The 19,756-nt window shown below is 48.3% G+C and overlaps 1 protein-coding gene and 1 long non-coding RNA gene across 4 annotated transcripts in view; one reads left to right on the top strand and one right to left on the bottom strand.

Moving 5' to 3' along the window:
* The window catches only part of cdhr2 (cadherin related family member 2), a 349,352-nt gene that overhangs the window by 105,194 nt on the left and 224,402 nt on the right, over positions 1-19,756 (top strand). Inside the window, exon 1 of one of the 3 annotated variants that reach the window (XM_072512191.1) lies at positions 37-133. The exons of the other annotated variants lie outside the window; for them this stretch is intronic. The gene's annotated coding sequence lies outside the window, so the exon portion shown is untranslated. Of the gene's footprint in view, positions 1-36; positions 134-19,756 lie in introns of those variants that run through there. 3 annotated transcript variants of the gene reach the window in all.
* LOC140427458 (uncharacterized) lies at positions 7,475-14,191 on the bottom strand. Its single transcript, XR_011948501.1, has 3 exons — positions 14,116-14,191; positions 13,468-13,601; positions 7,475-8,712 (listed from the first exon to the last, which is right to left on the bottom strand). It is a non-coding gene; the product is annotated as an uncharacterized lncRNA (long non-coding RNA).

A 19,756-nucleotide genomic window follows, 5' to 3' on the forward strand; every position in this document is an offset into this window, starting at 1 on the left:
GCGATTTGTTAATCATTACCATTTATAACATGGGAAGGTTCACTGCTTTAATCATAAAACAAGTAAAAGGCCATCAGCGTCAACCAACAAATGAGAGAATAGGTTTACCAAAAAGAAGGCTCCAGTACACACCGTAAGTAATCACATTTGTCAGAGTTCTTCAAAGACAAATTCAAGACTTTTGTAATTATGCTGTGATAATGTGTTACTATCTGTTAAACCTGGTGGCATAAATTCAAAGTTGGGGTGTGGTAATTTACTATTGTTGAAAGTAAGTTTTATGAAAATTCTATTATAGTATATATTCTTTATTTCAGGATGCATTATCTTCTGGTGAAAAAATATTCGGTTATCGCTGTGGATTGCAGCCTACATAAAACACGTGTACTTTCGCTATCATTTACAATCAGCACTGCCCATTCCTCCATGATCAGAACTGACTGATTTCTATTTATCTTAGTTTTTCCTTTCTACCCTTTGCGAACCCCCCCCCCCCCCAGTTTAAGTAACCAACCCCCCCCATCCCCACCCCAATCACCATTTACCAATTTGTGCAAAATGCACATTGCCGTCTGCTAATGCTGCTGTTGGATATATTGAATTCAAGGCTGTTTAGTCCTCTGCGCTGATGATTTTTCTTCCATCCCTCGCTGTGAAGGAGCACTTTTTTACTCCTTTAAAAAAAAAACTTAGTACTGAGGAATCTCCTGAAATTTGAAATTGCTGTCACAACCCATCCTCTCCTTAGCACAGTCTTTTGTGGCGCCATGTATGCTTTCAGTTCCCACAACTGTTTTTATTTTGATACTAAAAAATCACTTTGTTTTTCAAAATCCACACAATCCCTTGATGTAGAATTAGTAAAAGTAATAAAAAGGGCTCTGAATTATTTTGAAAAATGTTGTGTGCATGTGAGCCCCTGCTTAACCTTTGCCCTGAAGAGCAAGATCAGCTTGGTATAATTGCCTAATTTCACCATGCGTTTGCAGTTGAGAAAGTACATTGGTCAGTGATCACTGTCAGTTGGCCATCCGATCAGTATATTAGTGCTTCTCCTCATAACTCTGCCTCACCAGTGGTACATCTGCAAACTCACTAATTGCATCTTTTGGGCTGTGTGTAACTTCCCTGATGCTTGCAGATTTGGTGACAGAGATACAGGGTTAGGAAAGGTGCTCTCTTGCTCTGTGTCATCATGCTCAGGTTGTATTAATGATTGCCTAGATATGGGGAGCACGAAATGCAATGAAAGAGCTGTAAAGTTGTTCACTACTTTGATAAGGGTGAGGAGTAAATGTAGAAAGTGTGACAAACGGTAAATAATTTGTGATATGCAACCTTGGGCTGTTTACTTTTTAAAATGATTAGGCCTTCTCATGGAATCACAGTGCAGAAGAGACCCATCTAGTTTGTACCAGCCCTCGGAAATAACACCCTGCCTAAGCCTACGCCTGTAACCCAGTAACCCGACCAAAGGGACAATTTAGCATAGCCAATCCACCTAACCTGCACATCTTTGGGTTTGTGGGGGTGAGATCCATGCAGACACGGGGAGAATGTGCAAACTCCACACGGACAGTGACCCGGGGCCTGAATTGAACCCGGGTCCCTGGATCGGTGAGGCAGCAGTGCTAACCACTGTGCCGCCCTTTGATTTACAGCTAATGCTGGAACATTTCTTGTATCCTCCATAGTGAACACCGAAGCAACATATTTGTTCATTTAATCCCCTATTTCTTTACCATCTACTATTAACTCCCCATTTTCACTCTCTATGTTCAACATTCACTTTCCTGACTCTTTTTCTCCCTGATTATGGATTCTAAGACCATGCACACCACTGATGTTAAACTGACTGTGGCTGTAGTTACTAGGAATGTCCTTGCACGCTTCTCAAGTTCCTTTAATGTAAAGCTGGACAGAGGCGTGATTAATACCAGTAATCTTTATTAGTGTCACAAGTAGGCTTAGACATTAACACTGCAATGAAGTGGACTTCCGGGTGCGGCGATGACCAGCTGAGTCGCACGTTTCGGCAGCTCCCGGTGGAACGGACTTTTGGGCTCTTGATAGGGGCCCCAACGGTAATTTTAACGGCTAAAAACACCGTGCGGTAAACCAGAAGGGAATTCCCCCTGGACACGGATGGAAAAAGGAGAGGAAAGTGGCCGGATTGCAGCGGATCCTTTGGAACAGCGGCAAGGAAGGCAAGCAAAAACCAAGATGGCGTCGGAAGGTGGCAGTTTCACATGGGGCCCTGAACAACAAGAGTTCTTGAAATGCTGCGTGGAAGAGATAAAAAAGGAAATGAAGAAAGAGCTGTTGGCCCCGATACTACAGGCGATTGAAGGGCTAAAGGAGGAACAAAAGACCCAGGAGCGGGAGCTTCGGGTCGTGAAGGCGAAGGCAGCCGAGAATGAGGACGATATACAGGGCCTGGTGGTGAAGACGGAGATACAGGAGGCACATCAGAAACGATGTGTGGAGAGGTTGGAGGCACTGGAAAACAACGCAAGGAGGAACAACCTGAGGATTCTTGGTCTTCCTGAAGGTGTGGAGGGTGCGGACGTCGGGGCATATGTGAGCACGATGCTGCACTCGTTAATGGGAGCGGAGGCCCCGGCGGGTCCGTTGGAGGTGGAGGGAGCATACCGAGTTATGGCGCGAGGACCGAGAGCAGGAGAAACTCCCAGAGCCATAGTGGTGAGATTCCTCCGTTTTAAGGATAGAGAAATGGTCCTTAGATGGGCGAAGAAAACTCGGAGCAGTAAATGGGAGAACGCGGTGATCCGCGTTTATCAAGACTGGAGTGCGGAGGTGGCGAGAAGGAGGGCGAGCTTTAATCGGGCCAAGGCGGTGCTTCATAAAAGGAAGATAAAATTTGGAATGCTGCAACCGGCAAGACTGTGGGTCACATATCAAGGGAGGCACCACTACTTTGAGACGGCGGATGAAGCGTGGACTTTTATTGTAGAAGAAAAACTGGAATGAGTGGATTATTAAAAAGAACGTTTGGACAAAGTGGTGGGGCGAATGTGGGGGGCGAAGAGGGGTTTTATGTTCTAATCCTGCGGTGTGGTAACTTTTCTCTCTCCCACAGGGGGTGATGGGGGGAGGTGGGGAGGGAGAGGAGATGGGGCGTTGGCCATGGGGGGCGGGGCCAAGGGAGAAGCGCGGGCTTGGCTCCCGCGCTATGATAATTATGGCGGGAATAGAGAAGCAGGAAGGAGGGGGCGTCGCACGGTGCGAGCCGTGGTCACGGGGGGAAGCCGAGGTCAGCCAGAGTTTGCTGACTTCTGGGAGCAACATGGGGGGAGTAATTACGCTAGCGGGGGGTCTAGCGGGGGGGGGGGGGGGGTGGGAGGGGGGAATTACTGGGTTGCTGCTGCTGGGGAAAGGGGGGAGCGGGTACGGGAGAGGATGGGCGGGGGGGGCACCGCCTGGGGGAGATACAGCTGCGTGGGAACTGGGTGAGAAGCTGGAAAAAGATAATGGCTAATCGGCAAGGGGGGGGGGGGGTGGGAAGCCCCCCAACTCGGCTGATCACGTGGAACGTGAGAGGGCTCAACGGGCCGATAAAGAGGGCACGGGTACTCGCACACCTTAAGAAACTTAAAGCAGATGTGGTTATGTTACAGGAAACGCACCTGAAACTGATAGACCAGGTTAGGCTGCGCAAAGGATGGGTGGGGCAGGTGTTCCATTCGGGGCTAGATGCGAAAAACAGGGGGGTGGCTATATTAGTGGGGAAGCGGGTAATGTTCGAGGCAAAGACTATAGTGGCGGATAACGGGGGCAGATACGTGATGGTGAGTGGCAAACTACAGGGAGAGACGGTGGTTTTGGTAAACGTGTATGCCCCGAACTGGGATGATGCCAATTTTATGAGGCGGATGCTAGGACGCATTCCGGACCTGGAGACGGGAAAGCTGATAATGGGGGGAGACTTTAACACGGTGTTGGAACCAGGGCTGGATAGGTCGAAGTCCAGGACTGGAAGGAGGCCGGCAGCAGCCAAGGTGCTTAAAGATTTTATGGAGCAGATGGGAGGTGTGGACCCGTGGAGATTCAGTAGACCTAGGAGTAAGGAGTTCTCGTTTTTCTCCTATGTCCATAAAGTCTATTCGCGCATAGACTTTTTCGTGCTGGGTAGGGCATTGATCCCGAAGGTGAGGGGAACGGAGTATACGGCTATAGCCATTTCGGATCACGCCCCACACTGGGTGGACTTGGAGATAGGGGAGGAAACAGGAGGGCGCCCACCCTGGAGAATGGACATGGGACTAATGGCGGATGAGGGGGTGTGTCTAAGGGTGAGGGGATGTATTGAAAAGTACTTGGAACTCAATGACAATGGGGAGGTCCAGGTGGGAGTGGTCTGGGAGGCGTTGAAGGCGGTGGTTAGGGGGGAGCTGATATCAATAAGGGCACATAAAGGGAAGCAGGAGAGTAAGGAACGGGAGCGGTTGCTGCAAGAACTTTTGAGGGTGGACAGACAATATGCGGAAGCACCGGAGGAGGGATTATACAGGGAAAGGCAAAGGCTGCATGTGGAATTTGACTTGCTGACTACAGGCACTGCAGAGGCACAATGGAGGAAGGCACAGGGTGTACAGTATGAATATGGGGAGAAGGCGAGCAGGTTGCTGGCACACCAATTGAGGAAAAGGGGAGCAGCGAGGGAAATAGTGGGAGTGAGGGACGAGGAAGGAGAGATGGAGCGGGGAGCGGAGAGAGTGAATGAAGTGTTCAAGACATTTTATAAAAAATTATATGAAGCTCAACCTCCGGATGGGAGGGAGAGAATGATGGACTTTTTGGATCGGCTGGAAATTCCCAAGGTGAAAGAGCAGGAAAGGGTGGGACTGGGAGCACAGATCGAGGTAGAAGAAGTGGTGAAAGGAATTAGGAGCATGCAGACGGGAAAGGCCCCGGGACCGGACGGATTCCCAGTCGAATTTTATAGAAAATATTTGGACTTGCTCGCCCCGGTACTGACGAGGACCTTTAATGAGGCAAAGGAAAGGGGACAACTGCCCCCGACTATGTCTGAAGCAACGATATCGCTTCTCTTAAAGAAGGAAAAGGACCCGCTACAATGCGGGTCCTACAGACCAATTTCCCTCCTAAATGTGGATGCCAAGGTCCTGGCCAAGGTAATGGCAATGAGAATAGAGGAATGTGTCCCGGGGGTGGTTCACGAGGACCAAACTGGGTTTGTGAAGGGGAGACAGCTGAACACGAATATACGGAGGCTGTTAGGGGTAATGATGATGGCCCCACCAGAGGGTGAAACAGAGATAGTAGTGGCGATGGATGCCGAGAAAGCATTTGATAGAGTGGAATGGGATTATTTGTGGGAGGTGTTGAGGAGATTTGGTTTTGGAGAGGGGTATGTTAGATGGGTGCAGCTATTGTATAGGGCCCCAGTGGCGCGTGTGGTCACGAATGGACGGGGATCGGCATATTTTCGGCTCCATAGAGGGACAAGGCAGGGATGCCCTCTGTCCCCATTACTGTTTGCACTGGCGATTGAGCCCCTGGCGATAGCGCTGAGGGGTTCCAAGAAGTGGAGGGGAGTACTTAGGGGAGGAGAAGAACACCGGGTATCTTTGTCTGCGGACGATTTGCTACTATATGTGGCGGATCCGGCGGAGGGGATGCCAGAAATAATGCGGATACTTGGGGAGTTTGGGGATTTTTCAGGGTATAAATTGAACATGGGGAAGAGTGAGCTGTTTGTGGTGCATCCTGGGGAGCAGAGTAGAGAAATAGAGGACCTACCGTTGAGGAAGGTAACAAGAGACTTTCGTTACCTGGGGATTCAGATAGCTAAGAATTGGGGCACACTGCACAGGTTAAATTTAACGCGGTTGGTGGAACAGATGGAGGAAGATTTCAAGAGATGGGATATGGTAGCCCTGTCAATGGCAGGGAGGGTGCAGGCGGTTAAGATGGTGGTCATCCCGAGATTCCTCTTTGTGTTTCAGTGCCTCCCGGTGGTGATCACGAAGGCTTTTTTTAAAAGGATTGAAAAGAGCATCATGGGTTTTGTTTGGGCCGGGAAGACCCCGAGAGTGAGGAAGGGATTCTTACAGCGTAGCAGGGATAGGGGGGGGCTGGCACTACCGAGCCTAAGTGAGTACTATTGGGCCGCTAATATTTCAATGGTGAGTAAGTGGATGGGAGAGGAGGAGGGAGCGGTGTGGAAGAGATTAGAGAGGGCGTCCTGTAGGGGGACTAGCCTGCAGGCTATGGTGACAGCCCCATTGCCGTTCTCACCGAGGAACTACACCACAAGCCCGGTGGTGGTAGCTACACTGAAGATTTGGGGACAGTGGAGACGGCATAGGGGAAAGACTGGAGCTTTGGGGGGGTCCCCGATAAGAAATAACCATAGGTTTGCCCCGGGGGGAATGGATGGGGGATATGGAATGTGGCAAAGAGCAGGAATAACGCAACTGAAAGATCTATTTGTGGATGGGAAGTTCGCGAGTCTGGGAGCGCTGACCGAGAAATATGGGTTGCCCCAAGGGAATGCATTCAGGTATATGCAACTGAGGGCTTTTGCGAGGCAACAGGTGAGGGATTTTCCGCAGCTCCCGACACAAGAGGTGCAGGACAGAGTGATCTCAAAGACATGGGTGCGGGATGGTAAGGTGTCAGATATATATAGGGAAATGAGGGACGAAGGGGAGACTATGGTAGATGAACTAAAAGGGAAATGGGAAGAAGAGCTGGGGGAGGAGATCGAGGAGGGGCTGTGGGCGGATGCCCTAAGTAGGGTAAACTCGTCGTCCTCGTGTGCCAGGCTAAGCCTGATTCAGTTTAAGGTATTACACAGGGCGCATATGACTGGAGCGCGGCTCAGTAAATTTTTTGGGGTGGAGGATAGGTGTGCGAGGTGCTCGAGAAGCCCAGCGAATCATACCCATATGTTTTGGTCATGCCCGGCACTACGGGGGTTTTGGATGGGGGTGACAAAGGTGCTTTCAAAAGTAGTGGGGGTCCGGGTCGAACCAAGCTGGGGGTTGGCTATATTTGGGGTTGCACAAGAGCCGGGAGTGCAGGAGGCGAGAGAGGCCGATGTTTTGGCCTTTGCGTCCCTAGTAGCCCGGCGCAGGATACTGCTAATGTGGAAGGAAGCCAAGCCCCCGGGGGTGGAGACCTGGATAAATGACATGGCGGGGTTTATAAAGCTAGAGCGGATTAAGTTCGTCCTAAGGGGGTCGGCTCAAGGGTTCACCAGGCGGTGGCAACCGTTCGTCGAATACCTTGCGGATAGATAGATGGAAGGGGAAAAAGAAGGCAGCAGCAGCAGCCCAGGATTTGGCGGGGGGGGGGGGGGGGGGGGGGGGGTGGGCGGGGGGGGGGTGTAACTTGTGACAAGGCAGTTGCCAATTAGGGCTAGTTTTCATTTTTGTTATTTAATATTTATTCATTTTTTGTTTTTTGTTTATATAAAATAGGTCATTGTTATTTGTGCTGTTATAATATTGTGTATGGGATGCACAATGTACTGTGTTGGTTGACCAAAAATTTTCAATAAAATATTTATTAAAAAAAAAAACACTGCAATGAAGTTAGTGTGAAAATCCCCAGTCGCCACACACCAGCATCTGTTCGGGTACACTGAGGGAGAATTCAGCATGTCCAATTCACCTAACAAGCACGATTTTTGGCACTTGTGGGAGGAAACCGGAGCACCCGGAGGAAACCCACAAAGACATGGGCAGAACGTGCAGACTCCGTACAGACAGCAACCCAAGCTGGGAATCGAACCCAGATCCCTGGCGCTGTGATGCAACAGTGCTAACCACGGTGCTACCGTGCCACCCATAAAGCATGTGATGTTTCTGCCTGTTTAGCCTTGACCTCAGTGCGTAACCCTTGTCATTTGATTCCCAACCCCTCATCCGAGGAAGCGCCTCGAAGGTGTGAGGAACTGACAAGTGCGACAGAATGTATGCCTCATGCACGCTGCCTGGATATTGTGCGCAGATGTGCATGATGTGCAGCTGGTGGACGCACATTAACTGCACATTCATGGAGTGGAAGCCCTTCTTATTGATGAAGGGTAACACATGTCGAACTGGTGCTCAGAGGACGACATGTGTGCGGCTGATGGTTGATGGTCCCTTGGACCTGGGGAACGCCTGCGATAGGGGCAAATCCTGCCCTAGGGGCATTCTGTTAGGCCTAGTCGAGGTTCAAGGTGATGTAGGCTGATGCCCAACTGCAAATGGCATTTGTGACAGTGCGGATGCACCTGTGTGCAGATGCATGCAAGACCCCACATAGGACCCTTGCTGAGCCCTGGAATGAATCAAGACATAAAGGTTCAGGGCGACCATCACCTTGACGGCCACTGGGAGCAGCTGTCCTCCTCCATACCCCCACAGTGCCAGATGCACCACCATCTGGCAAGATGCCGCACGATCTCCCTGGTGAGCCAGAATCAGCAGTGGCATACATGGCCTGGTAGCTCCTCGAAGGACAGGGGCCGACGCGATGATGTGGCACCTCCTTCGCACCTCCTTCTCGGCCGACACATGAGCCTCACTGGCTGGCCCCTGCTCTTCTGTGGTAGACTCCTCTTGTGCAGAGCCCTCCCTGGGCTGACCCTGCTACTCTCTTCGCTGTGTATCTGTAATGGCTGCAGCGGCCAAGTTGATAGCAAGCATATGGAGCTGCAGTCCAAAATCCATGTATCTGCAAGAGGAGGGACAGAGAATATCAGCAAGATGGACGTGGCTATGCAGTGAGTGGTCACATACACAGCAGCTCCCGCTCAAAGGTGTTGGTTTGAGCTTTTTTTTTAACCCAAAAGTGGCGTAAATGCGACAGGAAAGTGTAACTGAAGGTGTGGAGATGTTCCCCCCCCTGAGTGGCATGTCTGTTGGTTACCAGACCCAGCAGAAAAAGGTTCAGGGCCTGGCCAAGGAAATGGAGGAGACCTGTGGTGCAGTAGCAATTGTGAAGATGGCGAAGAGGAAAGGTCGTTGCAAGTTGGAAAGCCCCAGATGGAGAAGTTGATGGCGTTTATTAGAAAAGAGTTCCGCCAGCAGCGAAAGGAGATGCATCAAGGCCAGAGAGGGAGCAGTAGTACCCTTGAAAGGATCGATGGAGTGAGTTGATAAATGTGTGGCGGCACAGGGGACGCAGATTTGGGAGATGGAGAAGATGCTGTCTGACCATAATGATCGGGTGGTGGCGTTGGAGGCGGATGTGGGGCTCCTGGGGGACCTTTGCAAGTCGCTCAGGGCAAAGATAAAGGAGCAGGAGAACAGGTCCAGAAGGCAGAATCTGCATACTGTTGGCTTGCCTGAGGTTGTGCAAGGTACATGTGCCACGGGATACGTTTCAAGGATGCTGGCGGGGCTGGTAGCGGAGGGGGTGCTGAACAATGCCCCAGAGGTCGACAGAGTGCACAGGTGCATAAGGCAAAAGCCGAGAGCGGGGGAACTGCTGCAGGCGGTGATTGTGCAGCTCCATAAGATTGTGGAGAAGGAAAAGATCCTGCGATGGGCAAGGGAGAAGCAGAATTGCTATTGGGAGGGGAATTGGGTCTGAATTTATTAAGATATCGGAGCGGAGCTGGCGAAGAGATGTGCTGGTTTTAACAAGGCCAAAGTGGTGATTTACCGAAGGCAAATTTTGTTTGAGGTATTGTACCCGACAAAGCAGCGGGTGACAGTTTGATGACCGGGAGTACTATTTTGAAACCCCAGAGGAAACAAACGACTTCATCAGAGACCATAAATTGGGGGAAACTGAATGTTGATGGGAGACAGAGGATCTAGAACAGCAGAGATCAGAAGGTACGGATATTGTGGGGGCAGGAGGGTGTGCGGCTTTTTTCGGGTTGGGTGATTTTATTTTTGTTGTTTGGTAGGGGCAATGAGTTTGTAAGGGGACAACTGCATCCCCCCTCCCCGCCATCTGTGGTGTTTTTCTTTTTGGAGGGGGTGACCTATGGCTTTGGAGTTGTCTTCGTGTGGGGGAGGGTGGGGTCCACGGGGAGCCATTTGCACAGACGAGGGAGGGTGGAGGAGCCTTCAGGCAGAAGTGGCTGCGAGGCATGGCCAAGTGGGGGTGGGGAAAGGGTCATGGCGGGTGGGGGGATGCGACATGGCAATGTTGGAGAATGAGCATGGTCATGGGTGGAGAAGGGCCCAACTTTGATGGGCCCGGTTCAGGGCTAATTAAAGGAGGTAGAATCGAATGGGGGTGATGGTAGAGGGGAGTGGAGGCTCTGGTAAGGTTCATAACATGGAATGTACTGGGTCTGAACGGGCTGGTGAAGAGGTCTCTGGTCTTCGGGCATTTGAGGAGTTCGAAGGAGGGGGTGGTCTTTCTGCAGGAGACGCATCTCTGGGTGAAGGATCAGGTCAGGTTGAGGAAGGGATGGGTGGGTCAGGTATTCCACTGGGGGTTTCATTCAAATTCGCGGGGGGTGGCCATCTTGCTAAGCAAAATGACGGGGTGTGTGGGGGCCAAGGAAGTGTGGGATCCAGGGGGAGATGATGAACGGGGTGTTGGAGGGCATGCCGTTGGTGCTAGTGAATGTTTATGTGCCAAATTGGGACGACATGGGGTTTGTGAAGGGGTTGCTGGGAACGATTCCGGACTTGGACACGCATCATTGACTTTTTTGTGGTGAGTCCTGCCGGGTTGGTGGGGGTGGTCGGGGCGGAGTACACGGGAATTATGATATCAAATCATGCTCTGCACTGGTTGGAGGTTAGACTTAGCACAAGGCAGGAGCAGGGGCCGAGATGGAGGTTGGATTCGGGACTTTTGGCGGACAAGGGGTTCTGTGAGGAGGTCGGTGATCAGGGATTATGTGGAGTTGAATGGGAGGTGTTGGTGGCCACGTTTTGGGAGGCATCAAAGGCTCGTTCAAGGAGCCCAGGGACACGAGGAGGAGGGAGGAGTATGGACGGTTCTTGAACGAGATAGTCGAGGTGGACAGGAGGTATTCGAGTGCTCCCACCAAGGAGGGGTTGGCGGAGAGAAAGAGGTTACAGGGGCAGTTTGACAGGCTGACGATGGGGAAGGCAGTGGGGCAGCAAGGGGGGTGCAGTATGAGTATGGAGAGAAGGCGAGCCACATGCTGGCCCACCAGCTATAGAGGCAGGCCACATCCAGGGAAATTCTGAGGGTGCGGCAAGGAAGGGAGAGGTAGTATCAGAGCCGGGGAAGGTTAATGAGGCATTTACGGAGTATTACGAGAAGTTGTATTGGGAAGAGCCGGGTGGTGAGGAAGGGGATATGGGGCGTTTTCCCGTATCAGCCTCCCCGAACAGGCGCCGGAATGTGACGACTAGGGGCTTTTCACAGTAACTTCATTTGAAGCTTACTTGTGACAATAAGCGATTTTCATTTAATTTTCATTTCATGAGCTGGAATTCCCAAGGCTGGATGAGGAGAGGAGGCAAGTGCTGGAGGAACTGTTAGGGCTGAGAGAGGTGATGGAGAGCATAAGGGGGATGAAGTCGGAGAAGGCCCTGGGGGCCAGATATCAGGCTACATGGCAGAGTTCTATAAAGAATTTGCGATGACGTTGCCACCACATTTGCTGGGGATGTTTAGCGAGGCGCCGGAGAAGGGGGAGCTACTGGAGACACTGACCCAGGCGTCGATCTCGTTAATCCCAAAGAAAGGGAAGGACCAATTGGAGTGTGGGCCATAAATTTTGTTTCACTGCTAAACATGGATGTGAAGGTGTAGGCCAAGAAAGTGGCGGGAGGATGGAAGGGTTCATTCCGGAGGTGGTTGCAGAGGACTAAATGGGTTTTGTAAGGGATAGGTAGCTCTCCAGTAACATCAGGAGGCTATTAAACCTTATTATGACCCCGAAGGAGCGGGTACGGGGAGGTGGTGGTCTCTATGGACATGGTGAAGGCTTTCGCCCGGGTGGAGTGGCGGTACCCGTTTGAGATTCTGAGGAGGTTCAGGGTGGCCCGATGTTTGTGGCGTGGGTGCGTCTGTTGTATGTGGCCCCGATGAAGAGTGTACGGACAAATGAGATGAGATCATGGAGATTCAGGTTTCACCATGGCACATGGGATCACTACTGTTGCCATTGTGTGTGTTGGCAATAGATCCCTTGGCGATGGCCCTTAGGGAGTCAGTCGAGTGGCAGGGGATTGTGAGGTGGGATAGGGAACAGTGGATGTCGCTACATGCAGATGACCTGCTGCTGTTTGGGGCGGACCCGGTGGAGAGTATGGGAAAAATTATGGACAGGTTCGGGGTCTCCACGGGTTATAAATTAAATGTCTGAAGGAGTGTGAGGTGTTTCCGGTAAATGCAGCGAGTCAGGTCTCTATCAGGTCTTTAGTTCCTCTATCTGAGTTTCCTCCGACTCCATAAGTTCTTTGTAGATATCTGATACCTTCCACTTTCCCACACATGTTCTGGAAACTACCCTGTCCTGTATCCCCCGTGGTGGCAGGAGCGGGAAGGTCGGAACCTGCCTTCCTAAAATATCCCGTACCTGCAGATATCTAAACCCATTCCCTGCTGGCAGATCAAATTTCTCCACAAATCCTTCAAGCTAGGGAAGCTCCCGTCTATAAATAGATCTCCCATCCTCTCAATTCCTACTCTCTGCCATCTCCAAAACCCTCCATCCAGTCTTCCTGGCACAAACCGATGGTTGTTGTAAATCGGGGCCCAGACCGATGCTCCCTCCACTCTCCTATATTTCATCCACTGCCCCTAGAGTCTCAGAGCCACCACTACCACTAGGCTTGTGGACTATCGGGCTGGCGAGAACGGCAGAGGTGCCGTTATCAGTGCCCCCAAATTTGTCTTGTTACGCGATGCCGCCTCTACTTGCTCCCACATCACGCCCCCCCACTACTCACTTCCTAATCATGGCTATATTAGCCGCCCAGTAGTAGTTACAAAAGTTCGGCAGCGCCAACCTACCCTCCCCCCGACTACACTCCAACAACACTTCACTCGCGGGGTTTTACCCGCCCACACAAAGCCCAAAATCACCTTATTCACCCGTTTAAAAAAGGCCCTCGGGATAAAGATGGGGAGACACTGAAAGACAAACAGAAATCACGGGAGGACTGTCACTTTCGCGGTCTGTACCCTCCCCGCCAGTGACAGTGGGAGCATGTCCCATCTCCGAAAAATTATTGTAAACTTAATAGAATGAATCAATTAAAGTAAAGCGAAATGAAAAATGAAATAAAGAAATAAAAGTTAAAAGAAACACATTCACAGTTGTCTTTGATGGTCCCTTAGTTTAGGAACAGCCTTCAACACTGGAATGGGCAATCCTTGAAAGAGTTGTAAGCATTTTAAGCTCATACCCTGCAGAGGTATTTGTCTCAGGTGAATATATAGGCACCATTTTAGGGCTTCTTGACATTCTCTTACAGATACATTTAGTTGTCAGAAACATAAAATACAAAGCAAAAATAACTATAAAAAACATGAACAAACCTTGTACCACTGAGGCTCCCAAGGACCCGAGCCACCCAGTAGCCCAACTCCAAATGGTCCTGGACTCGGTTGTTCGAGTTTTTCAACCTCCTTCTGAATGTGTTTTGCCAAATCAGTAATCTCTTTTGTGTTATCTGGAATATAAGTACAACATTCTGATTCAATCAGGGCACATGTCCTACCTTCCTCACTGAGAATATAATCAAGAGCCATTCGATTTTGCAAGGCCACAGTACGGATAGTTATCCATGCGATTTTGCAAGGCCACAGTGTGGATAGTTAGCATTTAAACTGAAATCATGAACAGGTCTATGGAGGTGTAATTAGTCCATTTTCTATAATGACTGTCATCTTATTAAACTCTGGCTACCTTGGCATCACCATAAAAAGGAACAAACAAAGCAAAATACCTGTCACGTGCAGTAATGGCACATTTACTTCTTTGGACTGATAGTTTGTATCAGTAATTGTTCAACCTTGACAGCTCACATCACTGTCTTAAGGACATATGTTCTTTCTCCCTTGTCAATTTTGATGCTAAGGTTGGGTCATGGGATGAGCTTTTGATCCGAATTTGAATATAAAATCATATTGAGTTGCCATACATAGATTATGTGTTAACTAAACTAAAATAAATGTCATTTCAACCTGTGAGTAATGTACAATATGGCTCCAGTTTTCACAGGGTGAGATCTTACTCTTCCACCCCTAATCTCATTATTATTCTTGGTCACTTTCTTTCTCTCGCTCTTGAGTAGGGTGATCTGTGCAGGGAGAAAATTCACTTCTTTGTTTTTGTTTTCGATTCCAGTTTTCTCTTCACATAACTGGTGTTAAATTCCAGTATATTCCATAATCTATTTGTAACTTGAATATGATCTCTGCATAATTGGATTGATACCCCTTTCTTTCTGACAACCCCATTTGCAAATCATCTCACTCAAATATCATTCAAAGTAACATCACGCAAGGACTTAAAATATTCTCCAGTTCTCCAAATTGTCTGTATCCATCTTGTGGATATTCCTCACCAGGTTTACTTGCTACCTGGCCTTTACTTGTTCTTATCCAAATAATTTACCTGTCACTTCAATTTTGCTCACTTCGACAGGTATCAGTGTGTTTGATTCTATCCCAATTATTTTAAAGTCAGTTTCTCTATGGAATATGCGTCAGTGCCTTGATCACTTAATAATGTTGTTGAACTCTGTTGGCCCATTGACCATTTCTGGCCATGCTGTTTGTCAAGTACTGTGCATGCATGTGACCTGCTCTTCAATGCATAATGGCAAGCAGTTTCAAAGCCTTGAAAGGGTCTATTGTGAACTGGTTTCCTGCCTATTAGTTACTTCACACGTAACTCATCTGCACCCATATGCAGTACCCCCAATGTCATACCACACATTCTTGAAGCTTTTGTGATCTTATCAAAATGTCTCAAAGTTGTTGGTTATATCTCCATATGTGGTCTAGATGCCTTGAGTGATGGCCAGAGTATCAAACTTTGTTCTCTTAAATAAAAGCTTAGACAAGGACACAGGCATTACCAAGAGAAAGTTTATCAATTTACTAGCCTCCTCTAGACTTTCCCCTTCATATTAATGCCAGATTGAAATATTCCATTGAATTGTACCCAATATTCCAATTCCCATTTCCTGTTTTGATTTCCTGTCTCAATTGTCTCCCATCAATTACTTAATCCTATCCCAACCATGAGTCTTGGAGAAATCTTGCAGTCCAATAAAGTATCGTCATGCTTAAACAGAAATCTAACATTTCCATTTGATTCCAGGCAGTAACATTTTGATTGCCTGCTCTTTGTCTTAAAACACATTTTTTAAAAACGTAACTTGCATTGCCTTTCTACATCCCAGAATTGTCCCAAATTCAAACAACAGTGTTGTTGGCTTTCAGGTTTTTATTAATGTCTATTTCATCTTTACTCTGTCTTAAATTGTTAAATCTTTTCATCAAAAGAGCTTTTCTCCTTATATCCATTGACACCAGCTAACCGCAAATCTTGTTCCACTTGCGGCTACCTGTAAAGTAAAACACAAAAGATCCATTCTGCTTGGGCAAAATGGGTTAATTAATCAGATTAAATTCAAACTTACAGTTTGTAATTCCCAATTCCTGTAAAAATATAAATACATCTTCAGCTGTTAACAGGCAAGGGTTAATAAGGCAGGCCAGCAGCATGGTTCAATTCCCGTACCAGCCTCCCCGAATAGGCGCTGGAATGTGGCGACCAGGGGCTTTTCACAGTAACTATATTTGAAGCCTACTTGTGACAATAAGCGATTTTTGTTTCATTTTTTTTTCATTTTACGTCATCACCTCTCTTTGTTTCGACCTAAGGAGAAAAACATGATCAGGGGACCCCCTTTTCTTTAATAATCGCTACTCTACACTACAATCTCGTGTAATAAATCCTATTAAATTAAAATTATCTCACTCTTACATGTGTGAGTTTGTATCCGTATTAAAATTCCCACATATTGATCACAAATATCCTGGAATCCTCCGGCCAGAAAAACATGACACCAGGTTTTGTTAGCTGTTTGCTCCAAAACATTAGCACTTAAACCTTATATTGGGTAATTTAGACACATAAGTTTCTGGGCAACTTAAAAATCAATTAATTGCCTGCTGGAATAGTTAACTTCTTTGCTCCAAGTTATTTTCCGGTATCCTTTATTTTTTTCCTTTAAACCAATTTCAATTTAGTTAATTAACCAAATTTGAAAGAAATATTAACATTTCACTTGTAACTTGTTTTGAAGAATTCAAATTGGATCACTGCCAAACTGCAAGCTGTAACACTGACCTTGACTAGACAATACAAGCCTGTATTTTTCTTGTCTGGATCTGATCGCGCAGTGCATTCAATTGGTCTTTCATATGTGTTGTTTTTCCCAGATCCGTTTAATATCTTCCAGCTACCATTTCAACTCGGAAATAGTACTTTTTAACCTCGGGCCTCAAGTCGTAGACTATTCTCTAGTTGGGAGGATCGCGATATATATAGCTATAACACCGTATAATACATATACCATCGTCAGTTGCTTGTCTGTTACTAGGACTTGGGCCAATTTCAACCTGGATTTGTTCGTAAGGAGTGCATAGGAGATCATCCGACTCTAACTCTGCAGAGTTAAATCATGTTCGGCCTCTTCCTTCTAGCCCTCCTGGCTGGCTCGCCAAATTGCAGGATCTCTTATTTTATCTAATGAGAGTCGATAGTCTGGAGGTATCAAAAATACAACTTTATTGCTAATTATTCACTTGAATACACTTGAATAAGAACTGAAGCAAAACTTAGAAACAAAATATCAAACAATACATACAAGGGTCAAACACATGGCAAAAAAAAAGCATTAAACATAAAAGCACAAAGAAATCACTTTAAACACAAACAAACGGATAGATGATTCAGGAATTCAAGAAGGCAGGAATTCAGGAACAAGTCCTTGACCACGAGGTCTTACTTTTTGTTTTAACATTTTTTTAAAAGAGTATCCAATTCATTTTTTCCAATTAAGGGGCCATTTAGCGTGGCCAATCCACCTACTCTGCCCATCTTTGGGTTGTGGGGGCGAAACCCACGCAAACACGGGGAGAATGTGCAAACTCCACATGGACAGTGATCCAGAGCCGGGATCGAACCTGGGACCTCGGTGCAATGAGACAGCAGTGCTCCCCACTGCGTCACCGTGCTGCCCTAACGAGGTCTTACTTTTAAGGGAATCCTTATCTATGGTCTAATCCCTCATTTACTCTCATTGGTTTCTAATTCTCAGCCGAGACCTCCTGATTTGTTCAAATAGATGTCTGTTTCCTAGAGCACGATTTATTAATCAAACATTGGCCATTATTAAGATTGACTGGTGTCAATCAGGAATAACTCAGTGTCTATGTGCCCACCTGATGAGAATGGTATTCTCATGCCACGGCTAGCCATCAACCTTGCTGTAACTAATTATTTGATACATTCTTATTACTAAATGCACTGGAAGACACTGCTCTGTTCATTATATGAAACATTCATTGCAACAATGTCTGAATTTCTGCAGACATGACCTTAAAGTTCAATTGTTTATTCATTATCAGAAATAATGACTATCTGTTCACAGTCATGGCGTTTTGAATAATTCCATTCTCTAGCTATGAACTCAATCAGTACCTAAAGATATCAATAAATAGATGAATCAATAAATCAACAATTTATCAGCTACCAAACCTTTTGCATTACTACTGGGCGGCGACTGCGGAGAAGGTAAGACGGTGGTGGGAAGGCAAGGGGTTAGAATGGGTTAGGATGGTGGAGGAAGCCTGTCGTGGGTCAGCAGAGGGGCATGGTAACGGAGTCACTTTTGCTGGCACCGGGGAGGTACACGATGAGTCCGGTGGTGCAGTCAACGATTAGGGTGTGGAACCAGTTGAGGAGACACTTTAGGATGGAGGGGATGGAGGTGCTGACACTGTTGTGTGGGAACCATGGGTTTAAGCCGGGAGAGATGGATGGCATGTATTGGAAGTAGAGGGAGGTGGGGCTGGTGAAGGCGAATGTTTTCTTACCTGGAGGAGAGGTTCACAGGACTGGAAGAGCTGCAGGAGCAGGTGAAGCTGCCAAAGGGAAGCGAGTTCAAGTTTATGCAAGTGAGGGACTTGGCACAGAAAAAAATGGAGAGGGTTTCCCAAGCTGCCGGACTATACCCTGTTGGAGTGGTTGCTCCTCCCAGATATGGAAGGGTAGGGCAGGATTGCTTATGTATATAGGTGGCTGGGAAGCACGGGGGAGCGTAAGTGGTGTATTAAGAATAAAAATGGGAGGAGGAGCTGGGGGCGGAAGGTATGATGGGCAGTGTGGAGTGAGGCGATGCGTACAGTACATTTGACCTCCTTGTGTGCGAGGATGAGTTTGATTCAATTTAGGTGGCGCATAGAGTGCATTTAACTCGGACGCGATGAATCTGTTCTTCCAGAGGGTGGCAGATGAGTGTGAAAAGTGTGGGAGGCGGTATTCGAGATGTTATCAAAGACTGTATGGGGTAGCGGTCAGGCCGGACCCAATGGTGGCGGTTTCTGGGACATCGGAAATGCCGGAGCTGATGAAGGGGAGGCCGCTGTTGTGGCCTTCAGCTCTCTTCGTGCCCGGTGAAGGATATTGTTGGATTGGTGATTGACAACGCCACCGGGGTTGGTGACCTGGCTAAGGGACCTGTACGATTTCCTCCGGCTGGAAAAGATGAAGTTCGAGTTGAGGGGATCAGCGGAGGGCTTTGAGACACGGTGGGGACTGTTCATGACAATGTTTGCCACGGGGAGGGGGTGGGGGGTAGGTGGGTGGAGGGGGTGAAAAGGGGAAAAACCTGCACGAACTGTGAACTGTGGGAGTGTTGCTAATGTTTTGATTCATGTTTTTGTACTTTTGGAAATTTTTCGCATAAAATACATTAAAAAAAAGTGATGTCAGCAAGATGAGGATCCCCTTGACCATCCAGTGCCACCAGGTTACATGGTCACCTATGGTTGTACTGTTGCACCACCCTCAACATGTAGCCCCCCTCCCACCCGCTCACTCCTCCGGTCCCTTCGAGATGATGCAGCCCACACTGCACCCCTGTCCCCATTGGTGACTTGCACCTGGCCTGTAATGTGGGGAACCTCGACCGTCAACACCCATCCCTGCCAACAGGGGTACTGGTGGCTGCCACAACAGATATGTTAGTTGTATGCTCTGTGGCTCCTGTCCTGTTTCCTCCAGTGTGGCTACTGTGGGTCTCCTCACTGGGTGAGCCTTGTACTCTCCCACCAGGAGGGTGGCAACTGGTTGTGTCGTGGAGACATTCATACTGTGCAGACTTTGTGCTAAGCTAAGAGACTGGTGTGTGGGAAGGTCCTACAGATGGCGGTGAGTGAGGGAGGTTTATGTTTGCTGGGACCTTAGCTGCAGTGTTATGTGGAGCTTAGATTTTACGGTTGTAGCAGGGAACTGTTCAGGGCTGCCGGTTGTGGCGGGATGGGTGGGGTCAGAGGCGTTGTGGACAGGCAGGTCTTGGAGACATGGCATGATCCTCAGGGGTCGGCTAGCTGATAGTGTCACTGGTGAGGCTTTAACTCTGAGGGGGCTGTATGCCAGTGAGTGCTCCAGCGGCAAAGGTGCATGTGTCCTTTGTTTGGGGTGAGGCCTGCTACTCCCCTCCTTCCTCTGCTGTGGGGTTGCGCTTCTAAGGCGTGCACTGAGGAGAGCCAACATCTTGTGGGCTGGCGATTGGTCAGCCCCTTT

Source organism: Scyliorhinus torazame, chromosome 7 (genome assembly GCF_047496885.1).
Source record: "Scyliorhinus torazame isolate Kashiwa2021f chromosome 7, sScyTor2.1, whole genome shotgun sequence".
Lineage (NCBI taxonomy): Eukaryota > Metazoa > Chordata > Chondrichthyes > Carcharhiniformes > Scyliorhinidae > Scyliorhinus > Scyliorhinus torazame.